The 19,722-nt window shown below is 37.6% G+C and overlaps 1 non-coding gene across 1 annotated transcript; it reads left to right on the plus strand.

The window, feature by feature from the left end:
• The first annotated feature begins 740 nt into the window (after positions 1-740).
• On the plus strand, positions 741-900 carry LOC129399521 (U1 spliceosomal RNA). Its single transcript, XR_008627153.1, has one exon. It is a non-coding gene; the product is annotated as a U1 spliceosomal RNA (small nuclear RNA).
• The last annotated feature ends 18,822 nt before the right edge of the window (positions 901-19,722 follow it).

Below are 19,722 nucleotides of genomic sequence, written 5' to 3' on the forward strand. Positions count from 1 at the left end.
AATCACAAGGTGTGATAACCTTCAGGTTTTTATTGCAGGAGGGCTCCCAGTTAACTCACTCCTTATCCTCCCTCTTGACTCAATGCTTAATGAAATAATTTCACTTCCAATTAAAAAAAAAACGTAAAAACTATTTCCTGAGAACCTTAGAGCCTAAAGATAGACTTCTCCCTTCATTTATATTGTTGGACTATTTAGATGAATTTTTATTTCTAAAGCTTCCCATCTAGAATTCAAATGTTTTGGAATCAATTTTATGCCTCTTTGATAGATGTAATGTGGTACTGTTGTTATATAATAGTTCTTGGAGACTAAGTAGCAACTAATGAAATGGAATCACCTAAATATTGAATGGAGGAATTTTCCATAGACAACAAAGGTAAAGACAGTGCGTTGTCAAAAAAAAAAAAAAAGAATGCTGCAAAGCAATGGCATACTTGAAGGTAGACCCCATATTTTTGGCATCATGTTCTCCTGTAAAATCTTGGTATTTTTATGTTGTATGTTTACTATCCTAAAACCACTATTTTGGAAGCAATGGGGAGTTGTATTTGCCTAGGTTAGAAATCACAATCCAGACATATGAAAAGTTGTTGCAGATTCTTTTACAAATAAGTATGATTTGTGCCATGATTGTGAATGTGTGTGTGAATGTGTGTGCGTGTGTGTGTGTGTAGGTGTGTGTAGGTGCTTGGCAAAAAGGGAGAAATATAAGTGAAGACTATCAGAAAATATTATTGATACTTACCTAGCAGGGTAGATACTTTGATCATAAAGGTGGTTTTCTCAAGGGGAGGCTTAACCATTGCACACGGGATGTGCTGACCCCTGTTTTCCCCAAATGTGGGAAACTCCACTACTTAACTTGTGGTAGAGGGGAACTGTATTTACACTCTCCCAGGATGGGGGAGGGAAGGAGGAAAACATCGTTTAGAACACGACGATGGATATACCACTATACTTCAGCTTTTAATATGGCAGTTGGAATCACATTTTAAGTTACCACTTAACTGGGGCTAAAGAGACAGTACAGAGGGTAAGGTGCTTGTCATGCATGCAGTTAACTTGGGTTTGACAAATTCTGAGGATATGGCAAATCCCTAGAACCTCATATAGCCCCTGAGCCCTGCCAGGAGTGATCACTGAGTGCAGGGTCAGGAGTAAGCCCTGAGTACCACCAAGCATGGCAGCCCCCCCACAAAAAAAGAAGAGAATAAAGTTAAATTACAACTGATTTCTAGTTCATGTTACCTCGTTGCTTCTGGAAAGAATTAGTGAACCTGAGTTGCTTCTGGATGGAACTATTGCTCGGTAAACTATATGATATCATTTTCCTAATTTATAAAGGAAATATGATTCTAGAAGTTAGGTCATGTGCCTTCCATATGTGCACGTGCCAAGTCCTGGTTCTATCCCCAGCACTGTATGTCTCTGGAGTCCTTTAAGCACCACCAGTTTTAGCCCTCGTGGCACCCAAGCACTGCCAAATGGCACTGATGGTCTCTAAGAACCCAGGGTCAGAGGGGCACCCCATCTTGGGGTATTAGTATTGATTTATCTGTCCAGTTGGACAAAGATTGCTTGGATCTCCTGAGCACCACCACCAAAAAAATAAAGGTACTTTATAGAGTTTGTTTTAACACTGGCTTTCTTTTTCCCTTTTTTATTAAAGAACTGTGATTTGCAAAGTTGTTATTAGTAGTGTTTTAGGCAAATATGTATGTTGGATCTTGTTAAAGGCTTTCTCTGCATCAATTGACATGATAATATGACTCTCCTTTACAATATCATGTATTATGTTAATTGATTTGTGTATGCTGAACTATCCTTGCATCCCCGGAATGAATCAAACTTGATCAGGGTGCATGACTTTGACATATTGTTAGGTTTGATAAGCTAAGATTTTGTTAAGGATTAAAAATGTTTTTCATTTGAAGATAAGATTTGTGTATAACATTTTGTAGTCTAATACTAAGCTAGCTTGTTCATTTGTTTGACAATGAATTGTACTGTGATATTAGGCAAAAAAACACGATTCCTCCATACCTCTCAGAGAACCCGGCAAGCTACCGAAAGTATCCAGCCTGCATGGCAGAGCCTGGTAGTGGCGTATTCGATATATCAAAAACAGTAACAACAATTCTCACAGTAGAGAAGTTACTGGTGCCCACTCGATGAACAATGGGATGACAGTGCTACAGGCAAAAAAACACAGGTTATTTATCTTTATCTCACTTATTTCACTTAGAAAAATTGCCTCAAGTACCATCCACATTGCTTCAAATTGCAAGTGTTCATCTTTTAAAATTAAAAATATAACATTACATTACATATAAGTATTATTCAGTTATATATATTTTGTATACTTACCTGTAGTATACAAAAATGATAGTTTGCAAAGGTTCTTCCCCATATTAATTGCCCCAATATTTATAATCAAAAAGTATAAAGATATGGAATGCACTTAAATACTCTTCGGTAGATAGATAAAGGGACAGTAGTATCCATATGCAATTGGAATAAAGTATAACATATACAAACACTATATATTCTAAAACATAAATTAAATATACCACAAAATGTGTACATATACTAGTTAAATTTAGTACATAGAGATGCAAAGGAATAAGAGCAATAATATAAAAGAAAATAAAGATACATTGGCACTACAGATTTCTTACTTAAGTTGGTGCTTATTAAAAAGAAGCTCCAGATCACTCACAGATAAATCTTGGAAGAGAGCAGCATGCCTCAAAGATTTTTCCCAACCCCACACTAGGCTGCTTTCATCTGGCCACATCTGGACAGGGATGTGTGTCCCTCTGCCTGCCCCCAAAGAACCCCGGCAACCACAAAACTCCAGAATCTATTCACCGTCACACTTACAGCTGATTTTCATAGGCTCGCTTCTGAGCCTTCCAAGCATGAAAATGAATCTGTTGAAAAACTCAGGTGCGCAGGACTGGTGACTGAAACCTCCAGGCTTCATGGATGTTTTCCATCCCATTCGTCTTCCCACCTCCCCACCTTTCTGGTTTTCTGGCAGTCACACCCATGAACTGACTCTGGGCTCAGTTTAAGCACATTAATTACCATGACCCAGAGACTCACAAATGAGTCTATTCAGAAGAGAGCAGCATGCCCAGCATGCTGCAAGAGACATCTCCAGACCCAAAATTACTATCCAGTTAAAAAATTTAACTCCAGCCCTAGCATCCTATTTAAAATTTTAGAATTCCAGGAGTGCGTGGCCGCTTTCACAGCTCTGCAACATCTCATACTTTATGCCACTGATATACCAAGAGTAGCACACCACATTTGATGGAGTGTAAGGTAGAAAATAACCAATCTTTACATATATATACATATATATACATATACATATATTTGTGTGTATATATAGTTTGAACCTTTGTGTGCTATATTAGCACACAAAGGTTCAAACTCTAATAACATCTTATATACGGTCTTAGTGGCTCCAAGATGAGATACAATTTTCACAAACTTTCCTCTAGGGAAACTTTTTTTGTATAACTTTTAGTCAATTATTCATAATGAGCAATACAAAATAAATTATTTAGTATCTGACTGTGGGACATACTTGGGTAGTGGAGGGAAATTTTGAAATAATGGTGGGAAGGTGTAATGGTGGTGGGATCGGTGTTGGAATATTGAATATAATCAATTATTGTGAACAACTTTATGAAAATAAAATTTAAAAATTAAAAAAAACAAGAAGCTCGGATCATTGTGGATTTTCTCAGGCCAAGTTCAGTACTTATAAGACTTTCCGTTTCTTTCTTGGCATACAATTGTAACCAAGCAAAATGAGGGAGATGTAAAGAGAGCAGAAACAAGAAGATATAATGTACTGGACTATAGGGTAAAGTTACCCCCTATGCATGTTGGATGCCACCCAGTGAGGCATGACCAGTAGAGAATAAAGTTGTTTAAGATTATTAATGAGTTCTGCCATCATATGAGCCCTGCCTTATCACTGTGGCCTAGTAAATAAGTCTATTTTTCTTCCTTGGGGTATCTGGAAAATACAATTTTATTTCTGTCTGCCTAACAAAACAATATAACAAAAGCGATTATGTAAAATATGTAGTTTCCCCCAAAAGACAGAAGGAATGGTTTTGTATCATTATTATTTTTAAATCCAGGGAGAACTTGGTAAAATATAACACTATCCATAAAAAAAGTATGCCTTGCCATCAGAACTAATTAATGCAATGAAGCTTGTAGAGAAGACATAGCTTAACAATTTTTCAGTAAAACAATGGATTAAATTTAGCATACTACTACATTAAAATAAATTATGGATTATTATATAACATTTAAAGTAAGGATGAGATTAGAGTAATAATACGTTTTTCAGGAGCCACCTCAGGTGATACTCAGCCAACTTGGCCAGACAATTCAGTGCTTGAGCCCAGAAATGCAGTGTTGGAAATCACCAAGATCATGCCCAGCAGTACCCAGGGACCTCCAGAGTTACAAGCAACGATTCTTAGGGGCTATAAAATGGTGGGGATCAAACTTGGTTCTTTGGACGTGCATGGTTTGTGCCCCTGATCCCAAAATATTTATGATTATTTTAAATCACTGTCATCATCACTGTCATCCTGTTGCTCATCGATTTGCTCAAGTGGGCACTGGTAACATCTCCATTGTGAGACTTGTTGTTACTGTTTTTGGCATATCGAATACACCTTGGGTAGCTTGCCAGGCTCTGCCATGTGGGCAATATACTCTCGGTAGCTTGCCGGGCTCTCCGAGAGGGATGGAGGAATCAAAACCAGGTCGGCCGTATGCAAGGCGAATGTCCTACTCGCTGCATTTTAGTATATAGTACACAAACCATATCATAACACTTTAGAATGTTCAGTACATAAACTTCAAAAGCAAAAGTAAAACAATACCATTTAAAAAGGTACAGGGGACTTTAAAATAGATTTTTTGTGTCTGTGTAAACTCCAAGAGATTAAAACTAGTTTCTTACATAATTCAGCAAGTGCAGTCCTGCTAAGCTACATCCTCACCTCTTAAATAGACATTTTTTTAAAGCTGATATACAGGTAGCCAATAGGTATGTGAAAAAATTTTCAATGTCATTAATCAAAGAAATCCAAGTTAAAACTACAAAGAAATAGTACTTCACACCTGCCAAATGGCTATTATAAAAATGACAAGAAATAGCAAATATTCAAGAGGATTAAGAAGAAAAGACAACTTTTCTACACTGTTGGTGCTTGGTACAGCCAGTTGTGAAAACAGTATGGAAGTTTCAGAAGGGTATAATAGAACTAGCAAATGATCCAGCAAATTCACTTAGGGATTTTTTTCCAGAGAGAATAAAATCACTAATTTGAATGATACAAGCCCACACCATGTTATTGTAATGTTAATTTTAACAGGCTATACATTTGAAATATCCACATGCTCATAAATGTATAAATGGATAGAACATTGTGGTATATGGGCCAGAGAAATGCTACAAATAGTAAGGGATTTGCCTTGCATGCTGCTGACCCAGGTTCAATTCCCCATGTTCCACCTGGTTCCCAAGCAAGCCAGGAGTGACCCCTGAGGACAGGGCCAGAAGCAAAACCTGAGAACTGTTGGATGTGGCCTCAAATACAAAAAGGAAAAAAAAAACCCAAAACTTGTACTATACAGTAATCCGTTGGTTACAATTTCTAATAAATGCACCCTTGGGTGATTTTGTCATTGCTCAAAAATCTTAGGGTACAATTAAACAAATGTAGATGATATAGCCTACCACATGCCTTGGGGCAAGTGTTGTATATGCAGTACATCATTATAACATTGTTAAGTGATGCAATAGGATAGGATACTATTCAAATATTTTAAAAGAATGAAGGTTTAAACTAAACAACAATATGGTTGGAGGTTAAGGGAACTGTAGTAAGTAAAATAAATTAGCCAGAGAAAAACAAAAATTGTATCTTACTTATTAATGAAATGTTAAAGTAGACCAATCAAGAAATAGCAAGAACAACAAAAGCTAGCTCACGAATAGTATTGATTAGTTCCCGGCAGATGGAGGTATGACAGTAAAGGAAAAATATGTCTAAAGTTTTAGATCAAAAGTTATAAACTTTCATTTTAAAAATAAATAAGACATGCCTATATAATGTATGTATCTGTGACTTAATAATACTGCATTACATACTTGAAATTTGATAAGAGAAATTAATAGTTTTCATTACAAGAGAAAAATGTCACTATGTATGTTATTAACTAGACTTATTGTGGTGATTATTTCTAATACATACAAATATGAAATCAATATGTTGTATACTTTAAGGTAATTTAATATTATAATTCAGTTATCTCTTAATCAAAATGATATTTTAAAAATCACATTCACAAAATTATATCCATTGACAGTGATCACAATCCTTTAAAATCTTTTTCACAAGGGACAGATCATTTTTAAAAAAATATTTCTTCTGTCATTAATTATTAGAAAATCTTTTTAACACAATATTTTCAGGGGATGTGTGGGTGTACTCAAAAATTATCTGATGATGGGGCTGATGAGTAATAGTACAACTGTTAGGGTTGCCTTGCACATGGTAGATTAAGGTTTGATTCCCAGTACCCTATGTGATGCTCCAAGCCCCACCAGGAGTGATCTCTGAGCACAGAGCCACATAGCCCTAAGAATCACTGCCATGGTTCAAGAAACAACGAAAATATCTTTACTGATGGGAACACTTCAAGTGTGAACATCAGTATCTTTATGTCTGTTTTGAAACAAATCTCCAACATGGGAAAAACAAATGTGCACAGTCAAATACTTGCACTCAAGATTCTTTTTTCAGATAGTTTGTAATCTGAGGCTGAATTATCAGGAAGGGTAATTCATTAGAACACAGTGAAAAGAGGTCCTCCGTTTTCATGAGACATTTGTACACAGGACACCTCTTAAATGTTTGGCCAGATTACCTACTCACTCTGAGATAGTTTTTTTGTATATATAAAAGAAAAACAAAATATTTGCTGAGAATTTACTATGTAGGCTGGGTGCCCTGGGAATAAAGGTGTAGAGTGGGCTACTTTAGATTGTGCAAACAGAGATTTCCCTGAGTGGGTGACATCTGAGCAAAATTCTGTGTGTTTTAAAATAGGCCAGCAAGTAAAAATCTCAGAGAAACTCCTTCCAGGCAGATGATAAAGCTACTGTGTATTCCTAAAACTGGACTGGATTTATTTTGCTCGTGGGGGGGAAAGAAGCAGAAAGACAAAGCAGATAAGAGCAAAGAGGGTATATGAGGAAAAAAAAAAAACTTGACAAGAAGCCAAGGGCTATATCATGTCAGACCTTGCAAGACATTGCAGTGGATGCTAGTTTAAATTCAATGGATAGGTATTCACTGTTTCTAAGCAAGAAATTCTCTTGTTTTATTTTTATCATTAATTCAATGGTATATAGCTTTATTCATTTTGATCAATTATTGCAATATGAAGATAGAACTTGAGAGAGACCTGAAAGAAAGTAGAAAGAAGAAATAAGGAGTCATTGCAGTATTCCGTGTAATTTATGATGCTTGGAGAAGGTGGGTAGCAGTGAACTTGAAGAAATAGATAATACTTTCTGAAGAAGTAGGCAGGTATCTTGGGGATAGGGGGTGGGATGAGGACTGGCAAGAAATTTGTGGGAAATCTAAACTAAGATGTGATTTTCAAAAGTTACATTGCCACCAGTCCTAGAGTAGCAAAAAAATGATAAAACTTGTTTTAAATATATTTGTTTGTAAGCTAATTATATGAATGAAAATGCCTATCATCATTATCATCCCGTTGATCCTTGAATTTTTTGAGCGCTCTCAGTAACGTCTACATTCATCCTAGCCCTGAGATTTTAGAAGGCTCTTCTCACTTGTCCTTCCCAATGATGCCACATTGGAGGCTCTTTCAGGATCATGGAAATGAGACCCAGCATTGTTACTGGTTTTGGCATATGAATACACCATAGGGAGTTTTCAAGGCTCTCCCTTGTGGGCAGGAAACTCTTGGTAGCTTCCTAGGTTCTCCCACAGGGAGAAGTAGGCTATAAGATGTTGCACACTTCCAGGAGCTTGGTTTTAAGTCTCTGAATGTTGGCTGTTGGTTAGATTACACGGCGCTGGGGGCAGTCACTGGGTGTGAACACCTAGCTACTGGAGAGTGGGAAATCTGGGCGGACGAGGCCCAGTCCCGATCCAAGCAGGCTTGGAGGTCTTAGACCCGGGTCCCACACACCTGGGTTCCTCTGCCGGTACCTTCATGCGTGAGGCTCGTCCGAACGTGTGGAGAGGGGCCTTGAGCATGGCTGTGACTAGACTCTGGAGGTCTTTGGCCTTGGGAGCTCTGCTCAAAGTGGGGAGGGAAGCTGGAGCCCACCCCCTTCGAGGGGCCCCAGAGCCAGATGTGAGGGCAAGAGACTCTCTGAAAACACCTAAGGTATATCAATTTTGTTTTGGTTTTGTCCACCCACTTTGTGCACATAGGAATTGGGGTCTGATAAGATGCTAGCTGGTGTGAAAACCACCGAGAGAAGTTTGAGTCCTCTTTGAAGGGAAACTCCAATAGGAACAAAGGGTTATAATAGGACATGAAGGTGGGCCGCCAAAAGTTTCAAGCTTTTGATAATACTACAGCAATAGAGTTATCTAAATAGAAAGTGTGACATGGGTGCAGTTGGAAAGGAAACTTACGGAACTAACTCTGAAAAGGAAAATGGACACTCCCTTCTTCTGGTCTGGCATTTCCAACACATTCAGATGTACTCTGAGCTCGCTCTTTCCTCTGGAAAAGCCTTCATGCTCTCTTGAACAAATTACTCTCTCTTTCCTTCCTCGTCATCTTTCATCACACTGTTCTACTTCACTGCTGGCCTTCTCCTGAAATTCTGATATTCTTGTCTATGAGGGAAGGTGAGGAACCTGGAATACCCAGGTAGAATTTAGGACTGACTTTCTGAGAAATCAGGTGGCAATGATTATTTTCCACACAGGGCAGAATAAATAGGACTGAAGTGACGTTTGGTGACTACTTACAAGGGCTTGTGAGATATAAGGTGTGTGCTATGCAGATTCTCATAGCAGACCCTAATCAGTCCAAACTCTCCATGGCACTGCTCAGGGTGAGTAAGGAGGGTAGAGAGGAAGTGATAGATTCCCTTCTCAAGGCTACACTCTCTCCTCTCCACTTCATGTAACTCACCCATAGCATTTCCTCTGTGTGATCTGAGTTGCAATGAGCAAAATAAAACTGATATACCTCAGGTGTTTTCATATAAATAGCTTACAAACAAATATTTTTAAATCAAGTTTTATTCATTCCCCTCTCCTATAAAAACAAAATCTTTAAGGCTGACAGTCAATGAATGTGAAAGAGATTTGAAGTAACAAAGTGCTATGCAAATATAAAGAAAATGCATTATTTTTATAGCTATAAATTAGATATCTATTCGCTCACAAATTCTGAAAATCATGAGATTACATGTATCTTACATATCCTTTTAAAATAAGTTGTCTTCCTATTTACCATGAATCTTCCAAGCTCTGTAAAAAGTGCTCTATAGTTAATCTATTATCATGTTCACTACAGCTGTTTGGCCTTTAGAAATCAGTGAACACCATCATTTGTCTGGATGGAAAAAAATAAAATGAAATGAAATGAAAAAAAAATCTTTCAGGGGCTGGAGTGATAGCACAGTTGGTAGGGCATTTGCCTTGCATGCAGCTGACTCAGGTTTAATTCCCAGCATCCCATATGGTCCTCTGAGCACCATGAGGAGTGATTTCTGAGCGCAGAGCCAGGAGTAAGCCCTGTGCATCGCCAGGTGTGACCCAAAAAGCAAAAAAAAAAAAAAAAAAATCCTTCAATAGCTGGATTCTGCTGCACTTGAAAAGGATCCATTTGTTCAGTAGAATGATGAAGTGCCTTTGGTATGCCAAGCAATGAATATGTGTTCTGTTCTCAAGGAGTTCAGTGTCCAGCAAGGCGAGGACAATGAAATCAATACTTGTAGTAATGATAGCAAGGATAATGACAATTAACATCTATTGAGAACTTACCACATACTAGGCATTATTCCAGGTATATTAATATATCATCTAATCTATACAAAAACTCTATGAGACAATCAGTAAAGAACTAGTAGCCCTATTTTACAGGTAACTACTTTAAGATGATCTATAATAGGAAATATATAGATATGTAGGGAACAAAGCAGATGTATCACTTTTACATACAGTTATTCCTACTCAAGAATCTCTAAATAGTTTAAAATATCTTTCATGTCCCTACAAGCATTGACAATTCATAGCACAGACTTATTGCTGCAATCACATGTTGACTAGACCCAAAAGTCATTCATTGACATAAACAAATATTAGAGACCAAAACCCAGGGATTTTTGAAAAGTGAAGATGGTGAACTTAGCAAGCTTATCCTGGCATATATCCTATTATCCAAAACTGAATAAAATTTCACATCACCTTCAGTGGCATATGTATTTGACTGGATTTGTCATGGATAATGCATCTTGTTTAGGACTTTTCAATCCCAAGTCAAGGGTCAGGGGAATGAGACCCATCACTGTTACCATATTTGCATTTAACATATGAATATGCCACGGGGAGCTTGCCAGCCTCTCCCCCCCATGCGGGCAGTAAACTCTCAGTAGCTTGCCAGGTTCTGCAAAAGGGAGAACTAGGCTATAAGATGGGTTCTGGAGGTCTTCAATGGCCAGGGCTCTGGTTGGGGTGGGAAGAGAAACTCAACCCACCCGCTCCGAGGGACCCTGGTGGAAATAGCCAGGCAAAGGGGCAAGAGACTCTGTGTTGCTCTCTTCCAGGAGCTTGTTTTTATAGTCTTTGGATGTTGGCTGTTGATGGGATTACATGGCACTGGGGCAGTTTCTGGGTGTGACTGCCTAGCTACTGGAAAATGGGGAATCTGGGTGGAAGAGGACCAGTCCCGATCAGAGTAGCCTTGGAGAACTTGGCCCCGGGTCCCACACACCTTGGTTCCTCTGCTGGTTCCTTCATGTGTGAGGCTCGTCTGAATGGACAACAGGACTTGAAGTTAAGTGTCTCCCAGTGAGACTTTCTATTGACTTTTCAAAACTAAACCATATGAAAGGGGGAAAATGCCTATGTCCTTTAGTCATAGGTTTATCAATCTTGTTTATTTTCTCAAAGAACCAGCTCTTGGTTTCATTGACTTTTCAGATTGTTTTTGGGGTTTCCATGTTGTTAATTTCTGCTCTAAGTTTTATTATGTCTTTACTTTAGCCAGGTTTGGGTTCCTTTTGTTTATATTTTTCTATAATCTTGAGCTATGAAGTCAAGTTATCTATGTAGGCCTTTTTTTCCTTCCTGAGAAATGCTTGAAAAGCTATAAATTTTCCTCTTAATATGGCTTTAGCTGCATCCCATAGGTTTTGGTAGCTCGTGTCTTCATTCTCATTTGTTTCCAGGTATCTTTTGATTTCTTCCTTGACTTCCATCCTGACCCAATCATTGTTCAAGATTGAATTGTTTAATTTACAGTGTGTTTGATTTGGTTCTCTTTTCTGTGTGTGAGTATCTTCTACCTTCAGTGCATCGTGGTCTGAAAAGATAGTTGATACAATTTCTATCTTCCTGATCCTATTGAGGTTTGTTTTGTGACCCAGCATGTGGTCTATTTTAGGAAATGTATGGATATAATAAAATAAATCACCCAGGCACTATCCTGAATGGTATAAAATAAAAACTAGTTGGTATTAACCTTAGATTTTCATGAATTTTTACTTTTAAAAATATTAGAATTATTTAATTAACATTATATTCCAGCAAAGTTAAATATAGCATTTTAATAAGAAATACCATTTTCTTTGCTTACAAAGGCCCACAGAAAATTAGAAGCCAGTAGCATCACTAGGATTCTTATTTTTTTCTCTCATACACAATCATCATTATTTGATTTTGATATACTTGCCAAACTCTTCAGTTTTGTTTGGGAAAATGGAAGTATATGACTGAAAAATAATGTTCAACATTTATTTATGTTTATAATTATTCTTAGCAGTGAACAAAAGGAATAGATATTCTCCTTATATTTGTTGTTCTTCATCAAAATCTTAAATAACACATTTTTCTTCTTTTGGGATCCTATATACTCTTTCAAAATATTTGAATATTTCTAGTTAAACTATACTTTCTTTCAAAGGTAATTTCTAAATTAAAACATAAAATTATTTTTTAAGACTTTGTTACCAGTCAATCAAGAAGGAAGAGAAGTAGAAACTGTATATATATGTATGTGTGTATATATATGTGTGTGTATGTGTACATATACATATATACATGCTTGTGTATATATGTATATGTGTACATATATATACATATACATACATGTGTGCATATAAAATAAATAACATATATACTTACTAGCATCAAGGAAGGTGATTAATGCTGAGAGTATTATTGCATGCCTGTTAGTTTTAGCAGTGTCCTTTAGGAGGTGGGAACGTTAATAAGCAAAAAAATCAACTTTCTTATAACACAAAAAATGTAATTATATTATTGACTCCTTTTTAGTATTCTATCCCATTATAATCTCAAAGAGAATTATACAGTCTAATCCCCCACCTGGGACATATTATTTGTACATATCCAGTCAATGAGATAGATAAGGGTCATAACATACACTCACAGGGGTTCACTTTTGTCAGAGGTATATGTAGATTAAAATAAATATCTTCCCCCATCCAAAATTCCTAATTTTTTTAACTCCACCTATTACCAAAAATAATACCATAAATACTGTCTTATATAAAAGCCTTTGGTGGAGAGATGAATAAATGTCAAGAGAGTATACTTTGTATCAATATCCATTCTGACTCTTAAAAACCTGCATCATTCTGAATTTTATGTCCTCCTTATGTGCACATAAAAATTTGAATTAATTGAGAAATATTCAGAATGCCATTGATAATATGTATCTACCAGACAAATGGTGAAATAGTCTAAGGCAACCAAAGAGGAGGTTTTAACATTGGCTGGTTTTAATGGACAGTCAGATACAGGATGAAGAGCTTGGAAACTTATTCCTGCAAAATGATAAAGATTGACAGATGGTTTGGAAGCACAATCTCTTCCAGATCTCTTCTATCACAAAGGAGCTCCCTTTAATTACATTAGAATTGCTATTAAATTCTGTGACTAGTTTAAATGATTAAATGCAGTTTCCCCGTCTCTATATGCAAGTATATGTTTAATCCTAATAAATATCATTCTGAGATATTAATGATTTAATCTTTTATTTTGCGGGCTTTCCAAGCCCAGCTGGCAATTCTCAGCCATTGGGGCTTTTGCTCAATATGAGGACCAGAGAATATAGTTTTTCTAGTAACCCATTGTTCCTGGTTACTTGTACTACCATAAAGGTTGTCAGGGCCTTTCAGTGTCTAATCTGGTGGTTCTGGGGGCCTGCAAGAAACATGAGAAGATACCTGGGACCATATGTTGACTGGGATAAAGTTAGGGTCAGCCATGTGGAAGAAATACACCTTAAACTTAATACTATCTCTCAAACACCAATTTTAATGTTTTAGTGATAAAATCATAATTAAATCCCTCCCATCTTTTAAAGAGAAAATCTAAAATGTTGTTATATTGTAATTGTTTGGTCAATGACCTAATACATTCAGATAAATTTTATGATATAAACAGAAATTCAAACGAATCAATATTCATGGCCAAGATTGTGTTGACGAGGACACCGACACCACCGATGCCTTACTGTCACATGTTCCGAGGAACAGTTCTTCTCCAGTGTCAAAAATGGTATGATGTAATCAATGCCTTCTCATCTCGGTCACTGCAATGACATCATGCTTGATCTTCTGTGCTTGCATCATCAGGTCCTCAATGGATGCTTCTGATGCCAGCATATGTGCGTTAAAAGTGCAGACAGTCATTTTAGTCCTTCTTTGCTTTTGGCAGCCTAGTTCAGCTCCAAGATTTTATCATCCTCCCTTGCTCATCCTTCTCAACGCTGCCCTATCGGGGGCTCCTCCAGGGTCAGGGAAATTAGGCCTATTTTTCTTACTTTTCGTGGCATATTAAATATTCCGCCAGTGCTTACCAGGATCTGCCATGCAGGTGGCCTTGTTGTAACGATCTGCACACTGACAAACATGTCACACACCTTGTGCTTGGACGTGCTGCTCACGTACAGAAAGTACTGGCCAGATCGACATAGTCAATGCAAGGAATCCAGCCATAAATCTGCCTGCATATCTGGGGAGCACCTGTTGGTTCGATCTTCAACGTTTGGCACCATTGCCACCCCCACACCATGATGAGGCGATGAGCCATCAAGGGGCCGAACTAGGTTGCCAAAACGAAGATGGACTAAAATGACTACTGCCTGCACTTTTAATGCATGTACACTGGCATCGGAACCATCCATCAAGGACCTGATAATGGAAGTGCAGAAGATCAAGGATGTTCATTAAATTGACCCAGATGAGAAGGTATTGATCACATCATGCCATTTTCGACACTGGAGAAGAACTGTTCCTCAGAACATGCGACAGTAGAGGCATCGGTGGTGTCGGTGTCCTTGTCAACACGAACTTGGTCATGAGCATTAATTCATTCAAATGCCTAACAACCTGAATTGACGTACTTTTGAATAGATGTGGCTCACTGCCAGCAGTTTCTATGTTCGTTGTCTATGCACCAACATCCAACTATGATGAAGAAGAAATTGAGAAGTTCTACATGGAGCTGGAGAAGTTCTATAAAGGAGACCACACCTTCTACAAGGTCATTGTCAGTGATTTTAATGCCAAGATAGGACAGAGAAGTTCACCTGAAGAATTCCACATAGGAATCTATGGCCTAGAATGGAATGAATAGGGTGAGAGACTGTCTGAGTTCATCATGTTGACCAAGACCATCCATGGTATCTCGCAGTTCCAGAAGGCCGAATCTAAACACTGGTCATGAGAGTCTCCCAGTGGACAGTTTCACAACGAAATTGACCACATCATATTCAATCAACTGTTCTGCCTGGCTGATGTCGCTGTTGTCCAAAAATTTCAAACAGGATCAGACCACTCTCTCCTTCATGCAAAATTCTACTTTACAGAGTGGGGAGAAAGAGCTGCAAAGTTTAAGAAGAGAACTCCCAGAACAACCACCAACTGGGAGCTCTTTGGCACTATTGTGTCAATATGGGAAGATGCCATCATTGATAATATCAATGAGGAATATGATCAATTGGTTCAGCACCTCCATGATTGTGCAAGGAATGCTGAGAGTAAGAATGCCACAAAAAGATGCCTGTCTTTATAAACTCTCGAGCTCTCTCCAAAGGAGTTTGTTGCGAGACTCAGAAAATCACAAGCTAATGTACAAGCTCACAAAGCTGTACAGGGAAGTGATAAAGGAAGACCTCAAAGAGAGAAGAGCAGCAGTGTTGGCTGGTATAGCAGAAGCCGGGAAAAGTATTTACAACACCCGCCTGTCCTTCGCCAACTATAAGACCAAGATGAATGCCCTAGGACATCCTGATGGATCTATCACATCTTTCAGAAGGGCAATGGAAGAGGTTATCCATGAGATCTCTTCGATAGCCACATCCACCTACCCACATACCAAGTTCTGCAGGATAGATATGTCATTCCCAGTATTCTCCCTTCTGAAATCCAACATGCCATTTCATCAGTAAGAAGCATACAGCACCTGGTCCAGAAAAGGTCAGAACCGAACACCTGAAGAATCTGCCGCCAGTACTCATCAATTCTCTGGCTTGGCTCTTCACACACTACCTGTCCGAATGCAAGGTTCCGTTCCAACGGAAAACCAGCAGGACCGTTCCGTTGTACAATAAGGAAGATATCCACGACCTTGGCAACTGTCACCTGATCTGCCTGTTATCCGTCGTCTACAAGTTGTTCTCTTGAGTCATCCTAAATAGGATTGGCAGAACACTAGATGAAGAACAACCATGAGAGTAAGCCCAGTTCTTAAAAAGATTCAGCACGATCGACCATATCCATAAGGTGACCAAGCTCATTGAGGTTTTATGAGAGTTCAAGATGCTGCTCTGCCTAATGTTCATCAATTTAAAGAAGGCCTTTGATTCTGATGAGACTGAAGCTGTCATCAAAGCCCTAGCCAAACAGGGCATTCAAATTCAGTAGATCAGGATCCTACATGAACTTTATTACAGATTCACCACGAGGATCTCACCATTCTATAAGGAAGTGATCACTGACATAAAGAGAGGGATCCTTCAGTGCCACCCTCGAGAACATCGTATGACAACAGGAATGGGAAGGAATGGGAGTGAAGATAGACACAGTCGGCAACTACACCACCCCCGCTTTGCTGATGACATTGTTCTCATAACACCAAACATTAACCAAGCAGCACAAATGCTGGCCGACTTCAACCATGAGTGTGGAAAGGGCAGACTGCAACTGAATCTCACAAAGACAATGTTCATGAACAATAGACTAGTTCCTGACATTCCACAGAACAAACATCTGTGAATGCAGCAGTTATGTGTACCTCGGTTGAGAACTCAATGTGATGAACTACCTGGTACCTGAGCTGTGCAGGAGGAAGAGAGCAGTGTGGAATGCCTTCAAGAGTGGCGAAAAAGCAGTTAAGAGGACAAAGAACCTCTGACTCCGGGCACATCTTTTCATCTTCAACGTTCTTCCTGCACTAACATAAGCCTCAGAGACCTGGGCCCTACGAAAATAGGATGAGAACAGTACTTGGGTCTCCCAAAGAGGAATTGGAAGAGCTATGTTTGGAATATCACATTTCACTCAAGTGAGAGAAGGAATCCAGAGTTCGGACCTCCGTCAATGATTGAGAATCTGGGATGCTGTCTCGGTTGCCAAAGGCGTCAAAAATCAGATGGGCTGGACACATAATGTGATTTAGAGATGACCTGCTCTGCCTAATGTTCATCAATTTAAAGAAGGCCTTTGATTCTGATGAGACTGAAGCGGAGTTGTTACTGACTGGATTCTATGGGACGTCAAAAGAATGCCTGGCCGCCCACCTACAAGATGGTCAGATTTCTTTGTCAAGACATTGAATAAACAGTTTGAGGCTCTTTGTGTTCCTGGAGCTAGCAAATGCTATTGGGCTATACTAGTATGCAACAGGGACAAGTGAAGACGTTAGTTGTGCCCACTCAAGCAAATCGATGAGCAATGGGATGACAAGTGATACAAGTGATATTTCCCTTTTGTTTCTCACATTATACTCTGCATAAAGGAGTTAAGCAGACTTTCATTTACAAAGCTTCCTCGTATATGATAAGGGATGTAAAATTGAACCAGAACGCATTATAAATACAAATAACTTTTTTATGTAGGGCAGTTATATGAACATATTTGTTCCCAATTGCTCACTTAAACTGTAGTATGTACTACAGCCTTTAGGTAATGATGATTTCAGTTATGAACAACTGAAAGATTATTTACTAATTTAAGAAGAATGGACTTTGAACTAAGGTGGGTGATTGCTATTATGAAAGGAAAAGAAATAAAATATTTTAAATTTTAGACATTTAGAAATATGTAGACTAAGTGTAATTTATCCTGCACTACTTATATTGAATTGAAGAGTTTTCTCATATTGGTGACTTGTATGTTTAGAGTATCATGGTGACACTCGGGGACAGGAAATGGTTTGCAAACATACAGATAATGTCACATTGAGATCTGAACACACTGAACATGAATTCTATTAAGCCTCAAAAATTTCAAAATGGAAGTGACTAGGACATTATTTAGAAAAAATGTATCACAAGTGAACTCATGATGCTTAAAATAAAATTATTAATACTAAAAATTAATTTAAGTGAATGCACAATTTGGAAGAAAAACAGATCTGGCAAGAGAGTATAAACTAGAATTATATTGCATTACGCATTATAAAATTGCATTAAGAATGCTTGATTATATATGAAGAAGGAACTTTCGTTCTACAAGTAACATACAACAGAACCCACAGATTTTCTAATGCTCTTTTACCTCTTCTCATCCACAACATCTTGTTTTGTCTCATAGTAAATTAGTTTTTTATTTCATGTCCAACTAAAAAAGTCAGCTCATTGTAAATTAAAGCAAATAAAATTTTACATAATACAAATTATGTTAAGAGTGTTTATTTACTCATTATCCAATGATATGAAGGGTTTGCTTTATTATCTTTGAAAGAAATATCCATCGCTATTTGGTGAGTACTGTCACTCCCATTTGAAAGCATTTCTTATATTTCACTGAAAGGAAAGGGCAAGGATGACTCTCAAGATAAAGGTGCAAACATAGAATCATTTTGGGCTTTGCTTTACTTCTCAAATAAAAAAATGAATAATTTCAACCTAAAAATGTCAAGGCCAAGTTATTATTGCATGCCCTATAAACATAGAGATGATGATTTTATTTTCCCTCAGGCAAAAGATGGGAATAAATATGGTCATACTGGCAGTAAACATTGGTCTAGTTGAAGTTGCTTCTTCAGAATTCTTTCCTCCATTTGGACAATTGAAAAATTGATCAAAATCTGACACACCTCCTCAATGTGAAACTTTAAACACAAAGTGATGTTGTCATCATCTGAGACAAATTACCTTCTCAAAAAACAGTAGTATTTGTTTAAAAAGTCCACAGAAACTTGTGAATAATCATTAAATAGTGTAGTAAAGCTTAGAAGCTTTTTTCAGATTCTGTACTTTCTGAGGCAAACTCTGTCAACATGTGTTTCTTCTCTCCTTGTAACTTTGTAGGAGTTTAAGCAAGTATGGGAATAGGTAGGCCATTAAATAAAAAAAAAATCCTTTTGAGTATTATAAGAAGTCACCATGGATTCTGCCTCTAGGACAAAACAGATCTTTACATCTAATTTGAAGCTCAACCAGTCTCCTTGCTCCATTCCATGACACTGATTTTTTTTAAAAAAAAAATCCCATCTGGGTAAATGGCATAGTTTGATAATTAGATTTCTGCATTTATAAATGTCAATGGGCAAGGAAACAGAAGCAAAAACAAACAAATGGGACTATTTCAAATTAAGAAGTTTTTGTACCACAAAAGGAATTATGACCAGAAAAGTTAAAAAAAAAGCACCCCACAGGATATGAGAAAATATTTACACACCTTTTATCTGGCAAAGGATTAATATTCAAGGAGGTTTCTAAAGTGATTCTAAATCTTTACATGCAAATCTTTAACATGTAAAGTAATCAACCCCATCCCAAAGTATGAAAAAGTGAAGAAAAATTTCCTCAGAGCTTATTCAGATAGATAATATGTATATTTTTAAAATATTTTATTTACTTATTACTTCCTTTACTTATTTCCTGCATTACTTATCATCAGGAAAATGCAAATCAAATCAACAACGAGACATCACTTCAAACCAACAAGACTCACACAAATCAATAAGAACAACAACAACAACAAATGTTGCTGTTAATGTGAGCAAAACGGAACTCTCATTTACTACTGGTGGGAAAGTTAATTAGTTTATTTTTTTTGAAAACAATGTGGACATTTCACATTAAGTTAAGAGTTGAGCTTCCATATGACCCAGCACTCCTACTTTTGGGCTTCCTAAGAGCTCCAAAGCTCTATCCAGAAAAAGGATAGGTGTAATCATAGCTATGTTCATTGCAGTG

The sequence above is a fragment of the Sorex araneus genome, chromosome 11 (genome assembly GCF_027595985.1).
Source record: "Sorex araneus isolate mSorAra2 chromosome 11, mSorAra2.pri, whole genome shotgun sequence".
Classification (NCBI taxonomy): Eukaryota; Metazoa; Chordata; class Mammalia; order Eulipotyphla; family Soricidae; genus Sorex; species Sorex araneus.